This window comes from Micropterus dolomieu, linkage group LG03 (genome assembly GCF_021292245.1).
Source record: "Micropterus dolomieu isolate WLL.071019.BEF.003 ecotype Adirondacks linkage group LG03, ASM2129224v1, whole genome shotgun sequence".
In the NCBI taxonomy this organism is placed as follows: domain Eukaryota; kingdom Metazoa; phylum Chordata; class Actinopteri; order Centrarchiformes; family Centrarchidae; genus Micropterus; species Micropterus dolomieu.
The window spans coordinates 24,351,440-24,359,538 of NC_060152.1; positions in this window are offsets into that span (position 1 = coordinate 24,351,440).

Below are 8,099 nucleotides of genomic sequence, written 5' to 3' on the forward strand. Positions count from 1 at the left end.
GGACACAGGTTCTGACAGCACTTTGGGTCATGTTGAAGTGGTTCCCTAAGATTTCACACTTACAGTTGTCTAATGAAGATATCATAAAGTGTTATAACTATATTTTGTCCTCCTTTTTCTCTGTTTTCTATATATGCTGTACATTTACCTATATATCTTTCTTGAGAGGGTCCACACCCAGAGAGGCTGCTCCCTGACCCCTGCTTCAGGATCAGGAAAAGAAAAGAAAGAAACAAAATCTTCCCAACACTGAGAATTTATTTGGCAGTTAATGCCACAAAAACATTTTAGAAACCCTGCTTTGTGCTTCTAGTCCACATGCTGTTGACTCCTGAATGAAGGTATTATATGCACCAGAGTTCAGACAAAGTTTGCAGGAGAGATTATGAAGGAGCCTAAAAGCTGCAGTGCACAAGGTTATGAGCTAATTCCTCAACAGCTGTGAGCCTGATGAGTGTTGTTGATGCAATGTAGGAAAGCAGACACTGTATGTGTGCATTTTTCATGTAGCACATGATTGTTGAGTCACAGTAAAGGTGCATCTACACATATGTGTTTTTTTTTTCTTCTATGTTGTTTCCACAGACTCACCTTTCCACATTCCAACCACGTTGTCTCCTTCATCTGCGCTCAGTGTATATTATTTCAGCAGCTGATACATGGCAACATTGTGCAAGACTAAATAGCATGAATATGTTGGCTTTCAAAGCAGTTACAATACGACTTGTGAAGTGTTATTTTGTGGACTAAGACTAATAAAATAATCTACTGTTTTGATAAAATACTAATTTGACAAAGCGGCATAATTAACAAGAATGACATACACTCGGCTTGTATACACACCACTAAGATCTGTTTTAGGTGAAACAATTATCAGCTCTGTAACAACAGAGATCTTTCACTGCAGAACACTAATAACACACAGAGGTGTTGCACCATTGCTGGGAGAAAACCCGCAGGGCAGGCTTATACTCAGGATTTCTATGGGGGTCTCCAGTGGGTGCAATAGGTGATTTGCAGTGCCCCCTCCAGGCATATTCATCCTGACCCGGCAGTACTGTGCACGTGGCAGAACGGTAGCCAGTGCTGTTGCCTGGACAACTGATCGCTGGATTACAGGTCGGGAGGAGAGACAGAGAGAGAGGGAGGGAGAGAGAGAGGCCGTAACAGTTTGGATTGGTGCTCTTCAATCCTGATCCTGCTGGTTTTTCATTTTGAACAACTAATGAAGGACTGTTTTAGGCCTGGGACACAAGGTGAATGCAATTAACTGGTTGGTTGGTAAGAAAACCGTCAGTACAGTGTGGACTGGGGATCAGTGGTTTAGATCAGCTGTCAGCGAGGATGTTTTCTTATTGGGCGGGCATATATGTAGCTTATGTCAGTTTCATCCAGTCTTAAATCCTTATTGCTAAACACCATATTGTGTCAAGAAAAATCTGAGGTACAAACAGCTCTGGTCTGTATAACCAGTGCACACAAACTGGTCAGTTCCACCCATGTGCAGTGTTTCAGATTGGGCTGTTTCCCATCCAATTGGGCTTCTTTTTATTTAACTGGGTGGCCGATTTTAATAATTTGGACTAGTTTGCACCATGTGGGTGGTTTTCCTCGACATAGAGGTTGATTGTATTCCTAATAAATCTGCCCCTCCTCCTCATCCATACAGCTGCTGACACTTACATCTGTTCATATAAATAAAAACTTTAAGTTTTTAATGTCACATTGTGATGGATCACCGTCACTAGGGTTGAGTATGCGCTGTGACGAGCGCATACTCAGCCTGGTTCTTGGCGTTGTGGTCAAGTTGCATGTTTGGTACCCTGTAGACCCAAGTGGGGTGACTGTTCTTGCACACACATCATCCAAATTATTTTTCATTATTGTAACCCTGGTTTTTGGTTCACCTAAACTTACTAATACTAGAAGTGAATTTAGGACCCGAAGCTTTTCTTGTTGCACTCATATTCAGCTACATAACACAAGAGGGAGAGTGAGGCTCCTTCCCATGTCAGATTAAATAGACTGCTTTTATATGGCTCTGAGTGGGCTATTTCATGTCTGGCAACACTCTCCTTAGTTACTCTAATGGTTTAGCTTTAAGTAAAATCACATAGTTTGGAGTTGACGACTGCCCAAATTTGCATTAAAACCTGTACAGGTTAGGTGCCACTGAAAGAACATCTATTCAGAAAGCAGACGACGGGTGAAAATAGACCTGAGCTGTTAAGGTGTACTGGTCTGCCACACCCTGCATAATCTTTCCTCGAATCCAGATAGGAGACTCTTCTCATCTCCGTTTCCATGTAGACCAGGCCATCAAAGTATGGGATAAGGCACACTCAAATCTAGTGCCTTGTGGGGAAAGAAAGGTTTCTACCGCTGCTGCATATTAAAGCATAGATATTTTCTGTGAGTGTGGTATGTCTTTATTCAATATCAGGGGCTCCACAGAGACACGTACAGCTTTAGGCGGGCTGCAGTGTGCTGAGAGTGTGAGTTGCAATCTGACTGACTGATTGTTTTTAATAATGCACCCCCTTGTCCCCATCGTGCTCACATTTGTTCAATTTTAACTAGGGAGATATTACCGTGGACCAGTGTTGCTCTGTTTATCTATTAACCTGAAATAAGGACAATGGTCATAATTTGTGGCAACAAGGGGAGGCCTTCCTCTTGCACTACCTAAATAACCTCTCAAGATGAAATGCCTGGGCATTTAGTATTGCTTGTCCCATGTACTTACAGTTTACCTTACTGTACCATACTATATTCATAAAAGCTGTCTCTAAAAATGCATAAACATACATGTGATGTATATGTCAAATATTTTAGAACAGAAAGCTGTTGGCCCTATATAGTCAAATTAGAATTGTGTGCACCTGTTCGCATTAATACAGGACTGTGCTAACCTTGCTAGGCACTGGACTTCAGACTTGGGCAAAAAATGTTACTACTACTTCACTCTAAATAGGGCTCCTGGTTCCCTGTCCTGCAAGCAAGCAGCCCAGGGTGTCAAACGGGAGTTAGCACATGGCCCACCTCTCTACCCCTAGCGACCCATCTATATGCATGGACAAACCATTTCATCCTAAATGTTGTCTAATCACATCTAAAGGCCAAAGCATACCTGTTCTGAGCGACCACACTCAAAGGATAGCGAGGTAACAAGCGTACTGTCATTTGTACACACAAAAAGTGTCAGAAGTTGTTGTGTGAAGAAGAAAAATAAAGAGAATATCCTACATTCTTTCCTACTTCCGCACACCCAGACAATCATTTGTGAAACAGGTGGGCTTGTTACTAAATGCACAGACACAGTTCCACTACTGCTGACATCAGAAAGAGGAGAGCGTGTCTTTAGATGCAGTTCAACTATCTGAAAAGCAGTATACTGACGTCTTAAGGTTTGCTGACAATGTTTCTGCCAACGATAACTGTCTTTCTAGCTATGACACTACCCTGAAATTACCATTTATCACACTAGGTACAATGGTTAGCTGAGTTTCTGCTGAGTGGAGACTCCATTGTCAGGTTTGTCAAGCTCCCTGGAGGTCTGACAAATTGCATCACTTATTGGACCAAGGGGGGGGGGGGGTGCTGGAGAGGAGCAGTGCTGGAATGGTCACCAGAACCAGAGCTGGGTGGACAGGCAAGGAAACCAAGCTTAGCATCCTCTCAGTGAACACGGCTTGACCAGGACCGAACACATACAAGACCGACGGAGGCCAGTTTGTCAAAAGGGAATTCAAACCACGGTAGGTTTAGACAGGGACCGTAGATGCGTCAAGCGGGAGAGAAGTGAGAGGGAGCTTAGGCATCAGTCAGTGCCTTCCGCTTTCAATTCAAATGATCTCAGCAACTTTTTTTCATGACATCTACAGATGGAGACACAAAACCTTATAATTTTAATAATAGATAAAAGAATCTCACAATCACATTACAAAATTGAGAGTCATGATTCCTTAAACTCTCAGAAAAATCCATTCTGTCAGGTCATGACACCCATGCCTTTGTGCCAGACTGGATATTATTGTAATATACTTGTCATTTACATACATTTACATTCAGTATGTCAGTCTTCAATAAATCACCTCCAGCGTGTTCAAATTCTGAACCCGACTTCTAATAAAGACCAAATGCTCTGGACACAGTTGACTTTCACCCTCATTAACTTGGGATGTAAGTGAGTTTTGAAATCTGTGTTTTAATTTGAACATATCATGCATGCCACAGCCCCAGAGAAGAATGCTAAACTTAAAACATACTACCTTTGACTATGTCTACAATGATCTCACCAAGATGTCTAAGTAAACTTAAATCTAAAGACCAGACAGCCTTTGCACATGGTGCCTGAACTCTGGTTGATTCCTTTTATATATGTTTAAATCAGGTCTATACCTAACTTATATAGCTCCTTTTAGTCTATTTTATTGTGCCTAATGTATATTATTATAAAGATAGCCTTTAATTAATCCTTTTGTGATTTTCTTTTTTCAAACTTTTATTCTATCAATCTTTTGTTTTTTTCTCATTAAGCAATTTGTGAACCTCTGTTTTTGAAAATGCGGTATAAATATACACTTATATTACAGTATATAGGTTTAAACATGCGTTTATTTGCAACCACTTTCTAGAAGACATGGATGTTGTTTGAGGTTAAGTCTTATATAGACTGTTTATAACAAAACGGGTAAAGATGTTTTCAATATTTGCCCTCAGTAACCCATAGGCAAACAATTGTGATGTTATATAAGAGTTTAAACTAGAAATCTCAACCCAAAAACCTCTTATCTGTGAGCAACACATTTAGATACTGTTCCATCGGTTTGAAATGCATTTGAAAAGAAGTATTGTTCAGTTTTAGTGGCTAAAAGCAGCAATGCAAACATGTTTACATATCTTAACCAACAAAGGGCCTCTTTCCCACCGCGGGTCAAGGTCAGGGCTAACTCTACAGGTCGATGGAACAAAAAAAAAGAAGCACTTTTAGGGTTGGAAACTGGCATTTAGCTCAGCACAAATGGTGCTGTTCAGATATTCTAATACAATTAAAGTGGATAAATACCAATTATCTGTGCTGTTTTCCAGCTTCATAATCCTCAATTATACACTTAAGGTCAGGAGGAAATAGACCAGAGTGCAGATGGGACAAAACTGCTAATACAGGTCCAATGATACAGTTCACTGAGCTGATTGCACTTGTCACAAACTGGCTCAGGGAATGTGACAAGGAGGTAGTCCTCGCAAGAGATTTACTTAAAACAAGTTTAATTTATTAAACTAAAGATAACACAAATTAACAATGAGGTGTAGGAATCAGCAATGTTAACAATGAAGGCAACGCAGATGTGCTGCAGTGCAAAAGCAGATGCCACAGCATGAATGTAAGCTGTAGGAAGGGAGAGACCAGACTAAATACATGGGCCAGCTTTTCTAGCTCAGGGGCCCAGGTGACCTCAATCAGCTGGCGACCCTCCCAAGTCAGCCAATTGCCCGCTGAGGTTGGCCAGGACAACCTCCAAGAGTCCTCCAGTGGGAGTCATACATTCAATGAAACAAATTTGAGAACAGCTCCAGAGGCCAAGCAGGCTGATTCTTTGCACAAAAGAACAACATTTCACAGCAATTATTAATTATTATGAATAATTATTATTCCTCTTGAAACATTGTTTTTGCAGTTGACAATTGTAAAGAATGGTATTTGGATTCTGAACTTGAGCCATAAAATTATCTGTAACATCATGCAGCCATTCCAGGAAAGAGATACACATGTGTCCAAAACAGATTTCAGGCAAAAGAGTACTTTCACAAGTAGCAGGCATGCTTCATTCTCGGAATGTTTGTTCCAGATTAGTCTTATATCAGAGTTTACTAAATGATTAGCTTCTGAAGTTCCTTTTAAGTGAATCCATACCCGGTTGCCAAAAAAATCTGGTTTGACAAAACACTGCCATCTTAGACACGGTCAAAACTGTCATCATCTCCAAGCTGCATTATCTGTCACTAAAGTACATTCCATTAATGTGGACAGTGTTTAGAAATGCGAGGAAGGGCAATGAGGGGGAGGAAAGAGTGTGGGTGTGCGAGAGGAATGAAGGAGGTGTAGAGCACTGTACCAAATTTCCAGGAAGTGATGGGGAGGCATCGAAGAAGAGGGGGGTGCGAGAATGATAACGTGGTGAAACCAAGAGGAAAAGATGGATGATATGAGGAGGAGAAGGAGTTCAGCACAAAGAGAGAAGCTCAGTAAGATCACAAATGGTAAGCTTGACCTGGGAGCTGAGGTTTTCTTTCAGCAAAAATAAAATTCTACATTAAAAAAGTAATGCTTATCCTCACTACCACCACTGAGGGGTCATTGAAGGAGGCCTTTAATCACCAGAGCGCTCAGTGGCCAACAGATGACTTTGTGGTGGCACTGGGCATCTTCCAGGTGGATGTGCACTCTATGAGTGTGAATGCTCTCAGTGAAACTTCCCCAGATAAACAAAGGTTAAACCAGCATCAACTAATTTTTCCAGCCACTTGTGTAGTTCTAGCTGCAGAAACAAGCTGTAAACATAAAATTTACCACATTATCGCCATACACAGTTGAAACTGCAAACTTGTTACCAAACAGTTTCTTATTTACACATCAGGCGGATGCGGAACAGCATTACCATTCATTTGGACTATTCATTTACCATTCAGTCGTGTTTCTGGCCACTTGGCAAATCACCTTTTAGCTCTGTCTTTGATTTCCACTCACTCCTGAGGAAAATAAACCGGGTCTTTAGATACTACATACTGCACTATAGGAATTCTTCTTTTCATCAGAAACTGGTTACCACCTCTGTGGAGATGGGTGCTATTTGTTCTTGCTCTCTAAGCATTTGTTGTTTTACCTTTCAAAACAGTGTACTAGAGAAAGACTGAAAATAGTATGTTTATCTGCTGTCTGAAACACCAGGCCAGCACCAAATAAAAAACAAAATACCATAGAAGAAAGATATGGTAAGATCAGATTATTCTTTGGCACTATTATGGACTCACTGACCCTCGCTGCACCTCAAAATCACTCATTTGCTCTGTTTTGATATTTCCACTGTCTGTGCATCTACCACCACTCCCCCTGTGTCCATCTGTTTCTCTTTATGTCTGCCTGATGCCCAGAATACACAGGACGAAGGCAGCCATAGAGGCCTTCAAAGACATCTGAGTAATTTCAACTCCAGAAAACCCACCCATGTGTTCTTTCTCTCCCTCCCATCTCGATATTGTTTCTCTCTTCCTCTCTCTCTGTAGAGCTTTCCTTTCTCTGTGTCTGTCTCTTCATCTCCTCTGCCTTTGTATATCGCTGTCTTTCATGGCCTATCTCTTTCTCTCTATATTTCTATCCTGTTCCCTTCCAACCTTTACTCCCTTTCCTCGCCCGCCCTCTCTCGTCTGAACCTCGGGTACACCTGGCTGGTTGCTGAGGGCTGACACTTTAAAGACATTGGCTTCAGCTTCTGCTGCTAGCAGAATATCAATATCTGCTGTACACACACACACCCGCGCTCACACCACACACACCACACACACACACACACACACACACACAAACCTCTCCCTCCCACACATGTAGCAACATATAGCACACATGAAGGCACACACATATCCACAAACACCCTCCTCCATCCACAAACCACCTACTAACCCATGTGTTTCTGACTCTTATGGAGCTGACATAAAGGGAGGCTGTATCTGCCATGTTGCACAGTCGCAACGACCGAATGACCGCCATACCAGCAAAAGAGGAATCTTGGGAGAGCTACAGTGGAGGGCACAATGAGTAAACACAACACATTTACCCCACTACTACTGCATTTTTTGTTACCACAAAGCACTTTTTTCTTTTCAAATAACATGTCCTGCATGAGTACATTACATCAGAAGAATTTTAAGCAGCTAACTGTAAGCCCTTTAAGACCTCATCCCTGCTTGTGCATGTGTGCATGTACAGAAACACACACACACACACACACTCACTTACCTTCCCACAACAAACCTCTCTACCTTGCTCTCTTTCTCTATGTCTCTGTAGCGCCCCCCCCCCCCCCCCCCCCCCCCCCCCC